General features: G+C 41.9%; 1 pseudogene; it reads right to left on the bottom strand.

Moving 5' to 3' along the window:
- The window catches only part of LOC110038666, a 95,589-nt pseudogene that overhangs the window by 23,503 nt on the left and 57,971 nt on the right, over positions 1 to 14,115 (bottom strand).

The following is a 14,115-nucleotide window of genomic DNA, read 5'->3' on the forward strand; positions in this document are numbered from 1 at the left end:
TTCTCTTTCTTTCTCTATCTCTTAATTTTATCTCATATTCTCTTTCTTGCCCTATCTCTCTATCTATATCTTTGTTTCTTGCTTTTACTCAGAAAGAGCAATAGAAAGAGAGAAAGAGTGAGAGAACATTTTTAGAATTTACTCTTCTCTAGTACCATCAAGAAAGAGTGCAAGATATAAAGAAATATATAGGGAGGTATAGAGAGAAACTCGGCCTCTCCATCATTATCACTCCTTTCTCTATCTCACTCACACTCTATATATTTTACTCTCTCCCTCCCATCTCTCTCTCATTTTCTCCCTCCCTCACTCCCTCCCTCGCTCCTCTTTATCACTCCCACTCTCACTCTTTTTATCTCTTTTCCCTCTCACTTTCTATCTTTCTCTCCTCCCATCTTTGTACTCCTTCTGACTTTCTATCTTTCTCTCCTCCCATCTTTGTACTCCTTCTGACTTTCTATCTTTCTCTCCTCCCATCTTTGAACACTCTCTCTCTCTCTCTCTCTTCTCTCTCTCTTTTAATCACCCTTACTCTTTCTCCTCCCCTTGCTCTCTCTCATATCTCGCTCTTCTTTCTAACTCTCTCTATGCTCTCTCTATCTCACACTTTCCCACTATCTCTCCATTCCTTCACTCATTACTCACTCTCTCAATATCTCACTCTCTCTCCCTCCCTCCCTCTCTCTTTCCATATCTCTCTTCTACTTCACTTCGAGGGTAATGGGGGAGAAGAGGATGAAAGAGAGAGAAATATAGAAGATGTATAGGTTTATGGTACAAGACGGTTGAGAGGGAAAGTGAGAGAATAAGAAAGAGAGAAGTGATAGCGAGAGTGCACACATGTATATAGTTTGAGAGAGAGAGAGGGAGGGGGTATGAGAGATAATGAGAGTTTGATAGAGACAGGAGAAGAGAGTGAGTGTGAGAGAGATAGAGAGAGTGATGGACAGAGAGATTAGAAGATTGAGAAAGAGGCGAGGAAGAGAGATAAAGAGCAAAGGATGGAGGGAGGGAGGGAAGTAGCATAAAAAAGAATGAGAGTGAGATAGAGAGAGGGGGAGAGATAATTTGAGAGAAGAAGACACCAAGGGAGCTAGGGACAGAAAGAGAGTTGGAGTCGGAAAGAGTTAAAACTATTAAGAGAAAGAGTGATGGAGAGATAATGAGCAAGAAAGAGAGAGAGAGAGAGAGCGAGAGAGAGAGAGACAGAAAGAGAGAGAGAGGGAGAGAGAGAGAGACATTCATTGTCTCCCTCCCTCCCTCACGCTTTCCATCTCTCTCACACACACTCTCTCCCTCCTACCAATTCCCACTCTTATTTTCACTCCTACCCTTTCTTTTCTCTCTCTCTCTCTCTCTCTTTCTCTCTCTCTCTTTATCTCTTTCTAACAACCTCTCTCTCTCTCTCTTGCTCTTTAGCTCAAACTATCAAGAAATAGAGAGCAAGAGAAAACAAAAGATAAATAGTGCAAGTGAGAGGTTAAGAGAGGGAGGAAGTGGATAGAGAGATAAAGCAAAATATTGAGGGTAAGGAAAGAATTAAAGAAGATAGGGATGGAGAGAGAGATAAAGGGTGAGGAAGGGATGATAGAATGGAAGTTAGAGAAAGAAAAATAGAGAGGGTGATTGATAAAGCAAAAGGGAGGGAGAGAGAAGGAGAGTGGCCAAGGTAGAGAAAGGTAAGCAAATAAGTAGAGAGTGAGAGACAGGAATTGAGAGAGAAACATGGAGAGAAAGAGAGGATAGAGAGAGAGAAATTGAGAGTGATAGTGAAAAGCTAAAGAGAGAGATTATAAACAAAGAAAGGTTGTGGGAGTGAGAAGAAGTAGAAGAGATGGAGAAATGAGAAAGGAGGGAGATATAAAGCAAAAGAGAGGGAGAGAGAAGGATAGTGGTCAAGGTAGAGAAAGGTAAACAAATAAGTAGAGAGTGAGAGACAGGAATTGAGAGAGAAACATGGAGAGAGGGAGAGGATAGAGAGAGAGAGAGATTGAGAGTGATAGTGAAAAGCTAAAGAGAGAGATTATAAACAAAGAAAGGTTGTGGGAGTGAGAAGGAAGAAGTAGAAGAGATGGAGAGAGGGAGAGGATAGAGAGAGATTGAGAGTGATGGTGAAAAGAAGACAGAGAAGGAATGAGCATGATAGATAAGAGAACGTGATTGGATTAGAGAGAGAATACCTGAGAGAGTTAGAACTTTAGAGTGTTAAAGTGGGAGGGAAGGAGAGAAGATAGAGACAATATAAACATCTCTTACCCTTTCTGTGTGTCGTTCTCTCTCGCTCTCTAACACACTATCTCTCCACCTCTCATTTCTCAACACTCTCTCTAGCTCTCTCTCACTTTCTCATGTAATCTCTCATTATCCTTTCACTATATCTCTCATATCACTTTATCTCTTCTCTTATCTTCTCTTCTTTACCTCTCCAGTTAATGAGTGGGAGCGAGAGTACAAGAGAAAAATGGAGACAATAGAGGAAGGGAGAGTGATTATGATGAAGAGAGAGAAAGAGAGAACTAAAAAGAGATAAATAAGAAGAGAGATAATATCTCTCTTTCTCTCTTTAGGTCCCTCTTCAAAAGGGAAAGCAATAGTGAAGGAGAGAGAGAACACATAGAGTGAGTGGGTTAGAGAGAGAGGGTCGGAAGGAGAGAGAGGGAGAGAGATAGATGGTTGATGAGAGAAAGAGAGGAGAAAGATAGGGATAGTGTCTGTGGAGAGAAAGTGAGGGAGGAAGGGAGGGAGAGTAGAAGAGAGGAGAGTGATAAAGTGCGGGCAAGAAAGGGAGTGAGTCTTTCCTTCTCTCTCTTCCTTTACCTCTCCCTCACCATCTTCTCCCTCCCCTTTTTATCCACTTGGGTGGGCAAGAAAGGGAGCGAGGCTTTCCTTCTCTCTCATCCGTTACCTCTCCCTCACCTTCTTCTTCTTCCCTTTTTCTTCCACTCTAAATCTCTCTCTCTCTCTCTTTCTTTGCTCACTCCCCTTAAGCTCCCTCACTTTTCCTCCCCCTCTAGCTCTCTCTTTCTTCTCTTACAATTTCACCTCCTCTCCCTCTCTTCTTATGTTTATCTCACACACTCTTTACCTATCCATTTCTCTCATTTTCTCTCCCTACTTCTCTCTCTCTCTCCCTTATTTACTCTACCACCCTCTCTTTCTTTTTCTAAATCCATCTCTCTTTCACACTTTCTCTCACACACTCTCCTATCTCTCCCTCTCTCTATCTTACATTATCTCATGCTCCCCCTCTCTCTGTCCCTCTCCCTCTCTCTTGTATTATCAATCTCTTCCGTTCTATCATTTTTTTCATCTTTCACCTCTTGCTTCCTTCCTTCATCTTTATCTTCTCCCTCTCTATAACTCACTCTCTAGTTCTCTATCTCTCACTCTATTGATCTCTCCCTCTCCCTCACTATCTTTCTTTTTCTCTTGCTCTCTCTGTCTTGCTCTTTTTTCTCTACTGGTCTCTCTCCCCTCTCTATATCTCAAGCTTTATCTCTCTCTTTCTCTCTCACCCTCTTCTCTCTCTCACTAAATTTCTTTCTTTATCACTCTCCCTCATGTATCACCATCTAACTCTTGCTATCTCTTTCCTCTCTTACAACTTCTATACCTCTATCAATCTTTATATAACTCTCTCCATTCATCTTCCACATTATGGCTCTCCCTCTCTCTTTTTCTCACCCTTTCTCTCTCTCTCTCTCTCATTCTTTATCTCTCTTTCATTCTTGTATCCCTCTCCCTCTTTCTCCTAATCTCTCGTCACTTCTTTATCTTCTCTCCTTAACTCTCTCTTTTTCTCTCTCTCTATGAGTAAAGGAGAAAGTGTCAGAGATGATGAGATTGAGAAAGATGAATAGATAAAGATAAAGAGAGGCAGAGAGGATAAGATTTAAATATAATGAAGGTGGGAGAGTGAAAGAACCAAAGAGAGACTCTTTCTCACAATATCTCCCATCCCCCTCTCTCTCACTCTCTATCCCACTCCCTCCCTTTCACTCTTCTCTGCTCTCACTCTCTCTCTATCTCACTCCCTCCCTTTCACTATTTTCTACTCCCACTCTCTCCCTTATACTCTTCTCTTGCTCTCTATCTTTCTCCCTATTTCCCTCTCTCTATGTCTCACTAGATTACTCACTAGATCTCTCTATCTCAATCCTTCTCTGTCACTTCTACTCTCCCTTATTCACTATCACTCTTCATTTCTCTCACTCATCTCTCTTGCACGCTCTACCTTTTTCTTTTACCTCTCTCTCCCTTCCTCTGACACTCCATTCTCTCACCATTCTTCTCTCTCTCACTCTTCATAGAGAAAGAGAGATTGATCTCTTCAATCACTCCTCTCTCTCTTTATAAAGCTTTTTATACTATCTTTATCTCTACCACTCCCTAGCTTCCTCTCTCTTATCCCGCTCCTCTCTCTTCTCTTCTCTCATTCTCTCCATATCCTCTCCCTCTCTTCTCACTCTTGTTATCACTCTCTCTCACTCGCCTTTCTCCTTTTCTTCCTCTCTCTCTCTTCTCTATTTTGTCACTCACCCTCTCCCTGACTCTCACTCTATTTTTTCATTCCCCCTCTCGCTCTATCACCCCACACTTCTCTCTTTAGCTCTTTCCTACTCTCTCAGCCTAACTCTCCCTCCTTATCTTTGTCATTCTCTTTATTTATCTTGTCTGATCTCTCTGTCTCTTTTGCACTCTCTGCTAGCTTCATCTTTTACCCTTTCACATTTTCTTTCTCACTTTTCTTTCTCAAAATCATACTTTGTCTCATCCTCTCAAGCTCTCTAACTCTCACCCTCTCTCTATCTCCCCCGTCTTTCTATCATGCCATATACTTCTCTTTACCTCTCCATCTCTCTCAGTCTCTCTCTTCTCTTCTCTCGCTTAATCTCCTATTTCTCTCTCTTTCACTCTCCCTCTCCTACTCTCCCACATGCTCTCTCTCTCTCTCTTCTTATCTTTAACTCTCTTATCTTTTATCCACTGTCTACCCCATCTATCTCACACTCCCATTAGCTATCCCGCTTCTCTCACTCTCTCACTCTTTCTCTCTCCCTCCTCTCTCACAATCTTCTTCAGTACCACCCACCTTTCCTTCCTCACTCTCTACTTCTCTCCCTCCAGCTTTCCCTCCCTCTCTCCCTCCCTCCCTCCCTTACTCCCACCTTTATTCTCATATACATACACACCCACACACACTTTCTCTCTCTCTCTCTCTCTCTCATTTTTCCTCACTCTCTCCCTCTCTTCTCCCTCTTTCTCTATCTCACCCTCCATATCTACCTCTCTCCCTCTCTCATCCTTTCCCTCTCTCCCTCTCTCATCCTTTCCCTCCCTCCCACTTTCTATCATTATTTCCTTCACACTCTCTCTCATTATCTCTCTTTTCTCTCACTCTCTTTTATCATCACTCCTGATTCCCCTTTGTATTTCTCTATCTCTCTTCACTCCATCACTAGAGGGAGTGATAGTGATGAGTGAAAGAGAGAGGGGAAGACGAGATAAATAGAGTGAAAGGGAGGGATAGAGGAAAGAAGGTAAAAGAGGGAGTGAGAGAGAAAGGGGAGAGCAAGAGATAGAGAGAGCTCTATATCCTTACCTCACTTTGTATCTTTATCCCTCCCTCTCTTTTTCTTATCTCTCTGTTTAGAGGTAGGAAGAGAGAAAGGTAGAGAAATAAATGATAACACATGAGAAAGTGTGACTAAGCGGGAGAGGGGTAAAAAGATAGAGAGATGGAGGAAAGAGAGAAAGATAATGGAATAGAGAGCAAGAGAGAGGAAGACAGAGATAATGAGAGAGATGGGAGACTGTGTGTGTGAGAGATTGTGAGATAGATTTAATGAGATAAAGAGGAAGAGGGAGATATATATATAGAGTGAGAGAGGAGAGAGAAAGAGAGATAGCGAGAGAAAAGAGAATGTGAGAGTGAGGGTGAGACAAAGAGGTGGATAGAGAGAGACTATGAGATAGAGTGTGTGATAAAGAAATGTTATGATAAAGGAGAGATAAAGATAATTGAGAGAGCATAGAGAGAGGTGTGAGAGAGAGAGATCTGTGTGATAAAGAGATATTATGATAAAAGAGAGATAAATATAATTGAGAGAGTGGAGAGAGAAAGGTGTGTTTGAGAGAGAAAAAAGACTTAGCAAGAGAGAGTAGAAATCAGAGGGAGGGATTGAGAGAAAAGGCAGACAGATAGCGAGGGAAAGAGAGAGAGAGAGCAAATTAGGTAGAGTGAAAAGAGAGTTAAAGTGAGTGTGAGAGATAAGAGAGAGAGAGAAAATAATGAAGAAAGTAAGAGAAAGACAGAGAGAAATATAGAGGTGAATGGGAGAGAGAAAGAGAGATGGAGAAAGAGGGATAGAGCAAGAAATAAAGGGGGGAGAGAGATATCAAGAGTGAGATAGAGAGAGAGAGTAAGAGAGAGAATGATAAAGAGTGAGCTAGAGAAGAAGAGCGGAGGGAAAAATGGAGAGAGAGAGAATAAAGATCTAGAGTGAGAAAACTTAGCGAGAGATAAGAGAGAAAGAAGTGTGAGAGAGGGAGAAAAGAGAGAGCAAAAAAGTGAGGAAAATAAAGGTGGATAAGGATAGAGTTAGAGAGAATGAGAGATATAGCGATAACGAGTGAGATAGTGAGATAATAAGTTGATAGTACGAGAAAGAGAGAAAGGGAAACGATAGGAAGGGGAAGGGATGGAGTTAGAAAGGGAGGGTGGGAAGGAGGGAGAGATAGAGATAGAGAGCATGATTGAGGGAGAGGAGAGTGAGAGAGAAGATAGAAAAAGAAGAGTGTGAGGGAGAGGAAATGAGAGATATCAAAAGAAATAGGAGGAGAGATATAAGAACATATAACGAGACTAAGCAAGAGAAAAAGTGAGAGACAAAGATGTGAGAGGAGAGGTAGAGAGAGGATGGAGAGAGCTAAAGTGAGAGAGTGAGAAGGATGAATTATAGTAAGAGAGTGAAAGTGAAAGAAGAGAAAGAGGTGATGAGCGAGAGAGAGAGAGCAAGTAAGACAAAGAGAAGAAAGAGAAAGAGATTGAGAGATGATAAGTGAGAAGAGATAGAGGTAGACATAGAGAGAGGGAGGCAAAAAGAGAGATAAACAAAGAGATAGAGAGGAAAAGATAATATGAGAGAAGTGAGTGAGATAGAAAGACAAAATGAGAGAGAAAGGGAGAGACTCAAAGGGACATGAAGAAAAGAGAGAGATAGTGAGAGAGAAAAGAGCTAGAGGTAGAGGGAGTGAGAATGACAGAGTGGAAGAGAAGGAGAGGCAACAAGGGAGGGAGAGATTGTAAGAGAGATAGGTTGATCCCCCATGTGTCTCTCTCACTCACTCTCTAGACATGAAGAAAAGAAAGCAAGATATAGAGAGAGAGGAAGGGAGGGTAGAGAGTGGAAGAGAGAGAGAAAGGAATGAAGAGTGATAGATGGAATAATAGTTTGAGAGAAAGAGAGATTAATATAGAGGGAATGGGTTAGAGAATGAGAGAGAAGAAGAGTACAAAGAAAGAGAGATTGATCTCACTTTCTCTAGATGATAGAGAGGGAGGGAGGGAGAGATGGAGAGGGAGAACTGTCAAAGAGAGAGGGGAGCCACGGAGGGAGGTAGAAAATAATTTTCTCTTTCTTCACTCTCCCTCTCTCTCACTCTCTTTCTCTCTTCCCTCCTACTTATTTGCTTGTAATCTCTCTATCTCTCACTCATTCTCTAACATGCCCCCCGCCCTCCCTCTCTGTATTATCTATCTCTCAATCATGCTCTCTCTCTCACACTCTCTCACTTTCTCTCACTGTCCCTCCCCATCTCTCACCTTCTTGGCTCTCTTACTCTCTCTTTATATATTTCTTCCTCTCTCTTCCTTTCTTCTACTCACATATCTCTTCCTCAATCACGGCCTTCCCTCTTCGCTTCTCTCTTTCTCTCTTTGCTTTTGCCCTCTACCTCTAGCTCTTTTTCTCTCTCACTATTTCTCTATTTGCTTCTCTCACTCTCACTCCCTCCCTCTTACTGTCACTCAGTATTTCTCTACTTTATCTCTCTTTTACCCTCTTTCCTCTCTCCCTCTTGATCTTTTGCCATCACAATCACACTATCTTTTTCTTTTTTATCTCTCATCCTCATCTCTCACCACTCAGTTCCCCTCATGTTCTCTCTCATTTATTCTCTTCCTCCCTCCCTCCTTCTACCGCCCCTCTAGCACACCTACTCTTCTCTCTCTTATTTTTTCTCTTTCTCCATCTAACTTTCCTTATCTCTCCTGACTCTCACTCCTCCCATCTCTCTCACCCTCTATCTATCTCTCACTCTCATTAGAAGGGTGAGAAAGTGGAAAAGCTAGGGTTTATCTCTCACCCTCCATCTCTATCTATATTCTCTCTATATTGAGTGAGTGAGAGTGTGAGAGAGTGAGAGAATGAGAGGGTAAGTGAGAGATATCAAGAGTGATAGAAATAAGGAGAGAGACAGATACGTTGGCCCTCTCTCTCTCGCGCGTGCTCTCCTTCTTTTAGACTCACTCTCTCTCTCTCAAGTTCTCTATCTTTTGTTCTACTGCTCTCTCCCTCCCTCTACTATCTCTCTAGGACTCTTACTCTTCTCTCTCTCTTCTTCACTTTCTCTCACTCTCCATCTCTCTCTCACCCTCAATCTCTCTCACTCTCATTAAAAAGGAAAGAGAGTGGCAAAGATAGAGCCTATCTCTCTCCTTCCCACACTATCATTTGTTTTGCTCTCTCTTTCTCTCTTTCACTATATCTCTCTTTTTATCTCTCACTTTTCTTACTCTCTCTATCTCTCTCATCCTTCCCTTCTTTCTCACTCTTATCTATCTCACTATTCTCTATTTCCATCTCTCTCATACCTCACTCCCAATCTCTTTCACACTCTCTCTTCTCTCCTCTCTCTATTATGTTTCTCTCTTCCAATAGATTCCTCACATCTCTCTCTTCTCTCACTCTCACCTTCCTCCATCTAGCAGACACTCTCTCTCCATCTCTTTAAATGGAAAGAGAGAGATAAAAGAGAGAGTGAGAGAGCGAGAGCTAAAGAGGGTTAGAGATAGAATAAGAGTGAATGGGATGGAGAAGATTGTGCGAGGCGAGGGAGAGACCTAGAGTGAGAGAAAAAAAGAGCAATAGAGAATGAGAGAGATGGGGAGAGAATAAAGAAGGAGAGAGAAAGAGGGAGTCAAAGAGATGGAGGGAGGGAGGGAGCAAGAGAGAGATAAAGATGGAGTGTGGGAGGGAGAAAGAGAGAGGGGAGAGATAGGGAGTTAGAGTGAAGAATGAGACAGAGATTGAAACAAAAGAGAGAGAGAGTGTTTGTGAGAGGGATGAAGTGGAGGGATAGTGAGAGGAGGTAACATAGAAAAAAGAGAAGAGAAAGATAGAGACAAAGGGAGATACATAATAAGAGAGGAAAAGGGGAGAGAGAAAGGGAGAGAGAAGAGAGAGCAAAAGGGAGAGAGAGGGAGAAAGAGAGGGAGAGAGGAGGAAAGGAAGAGGGAAAAGGAAACAGAGAGGCAGAAAGGAAGAGAGAAGGTGAGTGATAGTGATGAGAGAGAGAGAGATAGAGGTGAACGAGAGAGATAGAGAAAAAGAGAGATTGCTCTCTTTATCTCTTAATTCTTCTTTTTCTCCTGCTCTATATCTCTAATTATTTCTCTAACTCTCTTTTCTTGCTCTCTGCCTCTTCTCAATCTCTAGTTTTTTCTTTCTTTAGCATTTTGTCTTACTCTCTCTCTTATCTCGCTCTCATCATATCTTCCTCTCACTTTCTGTTCTTTTGCTCTCATTATCTCTCTCTCAAACTATCTATCCCTCACTCCTTTCTCTCTCTATTTCTTTCTCTATTTATTCCCTTCTAGAGTATCTCTCTCTTTCACTCATCAGGCTACCCCTTATGCTTTGCTTCTCTCTTTCTCCTCATTCCCTCACTAGCAGCCTTGCTCCCTCCCTCACTTAATTTCTCTCTCTCTCCCTCAGCCCCTCTCTCTCCAAGTCCCCTACCTGCTCTATCCCAGTTCCTGTTTATATCTCTCTCTCACTACCTCTTGCATGTCTCTCTAACTCTCCATATCTCTATCTATATTTCTACTTTCTCAAGATCTCCATCCTCTCACCTTCTGTCCTTCTCCCTTTCTCGATCGCTCTCATGCCCTCTACCTTCCTTATCTACCTCTATTTTCTCTTTTCTTTTCTCTCTCACTCTCTCTATCTTCTCTATCTTCTCTTTTCTCCCCTCTCTCTCTCTCCTTTCCTCTTCCCCCTTTCTCGATCTCTCACTCTCCTTTCCCTCCCTTCCATCCCTCATTACCCTTGCTCTCTCCCTTCCTCTCACTTTATTTCTCTCCCATATGCCCTCTTTCTTTATTTCTCAAAATAGAGAGAGGAGAGAAGAGATGGAGGGAGGGAGGAAGAGAGTGGTAATTAGGGAGGTAGGTAGTGGGAATGAGGGAGAAAGGGAGAGTGGAAGAGAGACACGAGAGAAAGTGAGAATAGTGAGATAGATAAGAGTGAGATTGATATAGAGAAGAGAGAGAAAGTGAATAAATAGAGGAGTGCAAGTGGATAAGAGAGGGGAGAGAGAGAGGATGAGAGGGAGGGAAAGGAGAGAAAATGGTAAATTAGAAGAGAGAGAGTTACATATGACATACATGGAGGGAAAAAAAGAAAAGGAGGGTCGAAGGGAAAAGAAGATAGGGAGGGTCTGAGTGATAAAGAAGTGAGAGAAAGGGAGGGTTTGAAATAGAGGAAAGGTTTATAATAATGGAAGGATGGGAGGGGGAGAGCAAAAGAGAAAAGGGAAGAGAAGAGTGAAGGAAAGAGTGGTAAAAGAGACTAGGGGAGAGAGACATAGAGAGAGAAATGGGGGAGAAATAATAAAAGTGACGGAGGGAGAATGAGACAGAATGGGAGTGAAATAATGAGAGAGACGGAGCAGGAGAGATGGAGATAGAGGGAGGGTGTAAGAGAGAGAGTGAGAGAGAAGGAGAGAATGAAAATAGGGGACATAAAATAGGGGGAGAGAGAAGATATTTAGTAAGAGAGCAATCTAAGGAGGGGTAGAATGTGACAAAGTGAAACAAGAGAAATAGTGAGAGTAAGAGAGAGAGATAAGAGAGCGAGAGAGATAGAGAGAGTGGGAGATTGAATGAGAGAAATTGAGTGAGACAGAGAGAAGTGTGAGACGGAGAAGGAGAATAGAGATAGAGAGTGAGGCAAGTGGAAGAATGAGAGACAGGGAGAGAGATAGAGAGTGAGGGAATGTGTGAGAGAGAGAGAGGTAGTGAAAGAGAGAAAGGAGTGCAAAATGAGTGATAGAGAAGGAGGGAGAGAGATAGGTCCTATCTCTTCCACTCTCTCACTTTTCTAATGAGAGTGAGAGAGAGATAGAGGGTGAGAGAGATGGGGTGAGTGACAGAAATAGATTAATAAGAGAGAGAGAAGAGTAATAGTGCTAGAGAGGGGGACAACAGAGGGAGGGAGGGAGGGAGAAAAAGAACAAATGATAGAGAACTTAAGGGGGAGTGAGTGAGTGAGAGAGGGAGTGAGGTATAAAAAGAGTGAGAGAGGGAGTGAGGTATAAAAAGAGTGAAAGATCAAAAGAAAGAGTGATTGTGAAGGCAAAAGATCAGGAGGAAGAGAGAGAAGAGGATAAGAGAGAGAAAAAGAAGACAAATAATAAAGACATTGAGAGGCAGGAAATGACAGTGAGATAAACAAAGAGAGAGATAGTGAGAGAGAAAAGAGCTAGAGGTAGAGGGAGTGAGAATGACAGAGTGAGAGAGAAGGAGAGGCAACAAGGGAGGGAGAGATTGGAGGAGAGATAGGTTGATCCCCCATCTCTCTCTCACTCACTCTCTATACTAATTTTTCTCTGTCATGTGAAAGAGCCAAAGATAATATAAATTGAGAGAGTGAGTAAGAATGCTAGTAGTTATGTAGAGTTCGAAAGAGAGAGATAGGGAAAAGAAGATATATAGAGAGTGCAGGAGAGATGTAGAGCTTGAGAGAGATAAGATAATTAGAGAGAATAAGAGATAACATGGTAGAGAGAGTGAAAAAAAAGAGAGGGAGAGAACAAGGGGAAGGGATAGATCCCAAAAGTGAGGGAGAGGGAGTGAGCAAAAGAGAGAATGAGAATAAAAATATATAATAATAGAGCGGATAAAGATGGAGGGATAAAAATACTGGGAGGGATGGAGTGTCTCTCTCTCTCAGTTAGAAAGAGTGGGAGAGAGGTGCGGAAAAGATATGGGGAGGGAGAGTCAGAGAGAGAGAGAAGAAAGATAGGATAGAAAGAGATAGAAAAAAAAAGAGCAAGGTAGAGAGGTAAAATGATGATGTGAATAAGGACCCTCAGTTAGAGACTATTGGCACTCCTTTGACTCAAAATCTCTCTTCCTCAAAACCCGACTCTCTAGATACAAAGGATTGCTATTTGAAGAATAAATTTGCTCCCTACATCTCAAATTTTACCTCTCTACCTCACTCTTTCTTTCTCTATCTTCTCTATCCCTCACTTTAAGTCTCCCTCTCTATCACTCTCTTTCTCTCCCGATCCCTTTCCCTCTTTCATTCTCTTGATCTATCTCTCTCTCACTCTTGATATCTTCGTTTCCTTCTATCTCCTATCTCTCTTCTCTCTTCCTCTGCCTCTCCCTCACCATATCTTTTCCTCACGTCTCTCCAACTATTTCTACTTGAGAGAGAGAGACCCTCCAACTATTTCGTTTACTTTATTTCTCTCTCTCCCTCACTATTTATTCTCATTCTCTATTTTCTTGACTCCCTCTCACTCACTTTTGAAATATCCCTCCCTCCCTCTCATTCTCTCCCTTTCACCTTTTTTCAGTCTCTCTACCATGTTATCTCTTATTCTCTCTCATTATCTTATCTCTCTCTAGCTCTACATTTCTCTTACACTCTCTATATATATATATCTCTCTCTCTCTCAAACTCTGCATAACGACTAGCTTTCTTACTCACTCTCTCAATTTCTATTCTCATAGACTCTCTCGTATGACAGAGATAAACTAATATAGATAGTAGGTGAGAGAGGGATGGGGGTCAACCTGTCTCTCTTCCCATCTCTCCCTACTTTGTTGCCACTCCCGCTCTCTAATTCTCTATCCTTCTCCTACCTTTTTTTCTCTTTCTAGTGAGAGATAAGAGGAAAGAGAGAAAAAAAAAGGAGGGAGAGAATAAAGGAGAGAGAATCTAAATAGAGAGAGATAGAGAGAGCAGATAGGTTGATAAATCAATGGAGAGAGGAGACTGAGTAAGAGAGTTAGGGAGAGAGTGGATGAGAATGAGGTGAAGAAAAGAAAAAGGGGGAGTGAGAGAGACTTAGAAAGACATTAAATAGATGAAGGTGGGTGGGAGGGAGGGGGGACAAAAGAGAAAGATAGAGTGGGATAGAGGTAAAGTGTGTGAAAGAGAGAAAGTGAGAGAAATAACAAGGTAAGAAAGGGGAAGGTAGCGAGACGTAGAGAGGGAGTAGTGATATCACTCTCTATTTATCTCTCTCTCAAACTATCAACCAATATTTCTTTCCTGATCTCTCACTCTCCCTCTCTCTCTATTCATTTTCTCTTTCTCAATCTCTTGCTCTATCTCTCTATTTATCTTTCCCTTTCTTTACTCTACCTCTCAATCTCTTTCTCGATCACTTTCTCTTTCTCTCTTTATATTCTTCTCTCTCTCTCCCTTTCTCTGCCTTTCAATATTCTCGCTCTCCATCATTCATTATCTTATATCTTGTCTTTCTTTCTCCTTAAACTATTAATATATTTCTCTCTCCTAATCCCCATCGCTCTGTCCCTCCCTATCTCTCACACTCCATTTCTTCTCTCACCCTTGATATCTTTATTTCACTCTCTCTTAAATGAAGAGTGGTGTGAGTACATGTTGATAGTTTGAGAGAGAAAAAGAGACAAAGAGAGAGAGGAGAGTTAGAGAAGTGAAGAGAATAATAGATTACAAGAAAAAGAGCAAGAGATAGATAGTGTGTGAGAGCTCTTTATGCTTCTCTCTCATTGTCTCTTTCACTCCCTCCCCCACTTCTTATTTTTGAAGGCTAAGAGGGAGGGAGGGAAAG

Source organism: Phalaenopsis equestris, unplaced genomic scaffold (genome assembly GCF_001263595.1).
Source record: "Phalaenopsis equestris unplaced genomic scaffold, ASM126359v1 Scaffold233437, whole genome shotgun sequence".
NCBI lineage: Eukaryota > Viridiplantae > Streptophyta > Magnoliopsida > Asparagales > Orchidaceae > Phalaenopsis > Phalaenopsis equestris.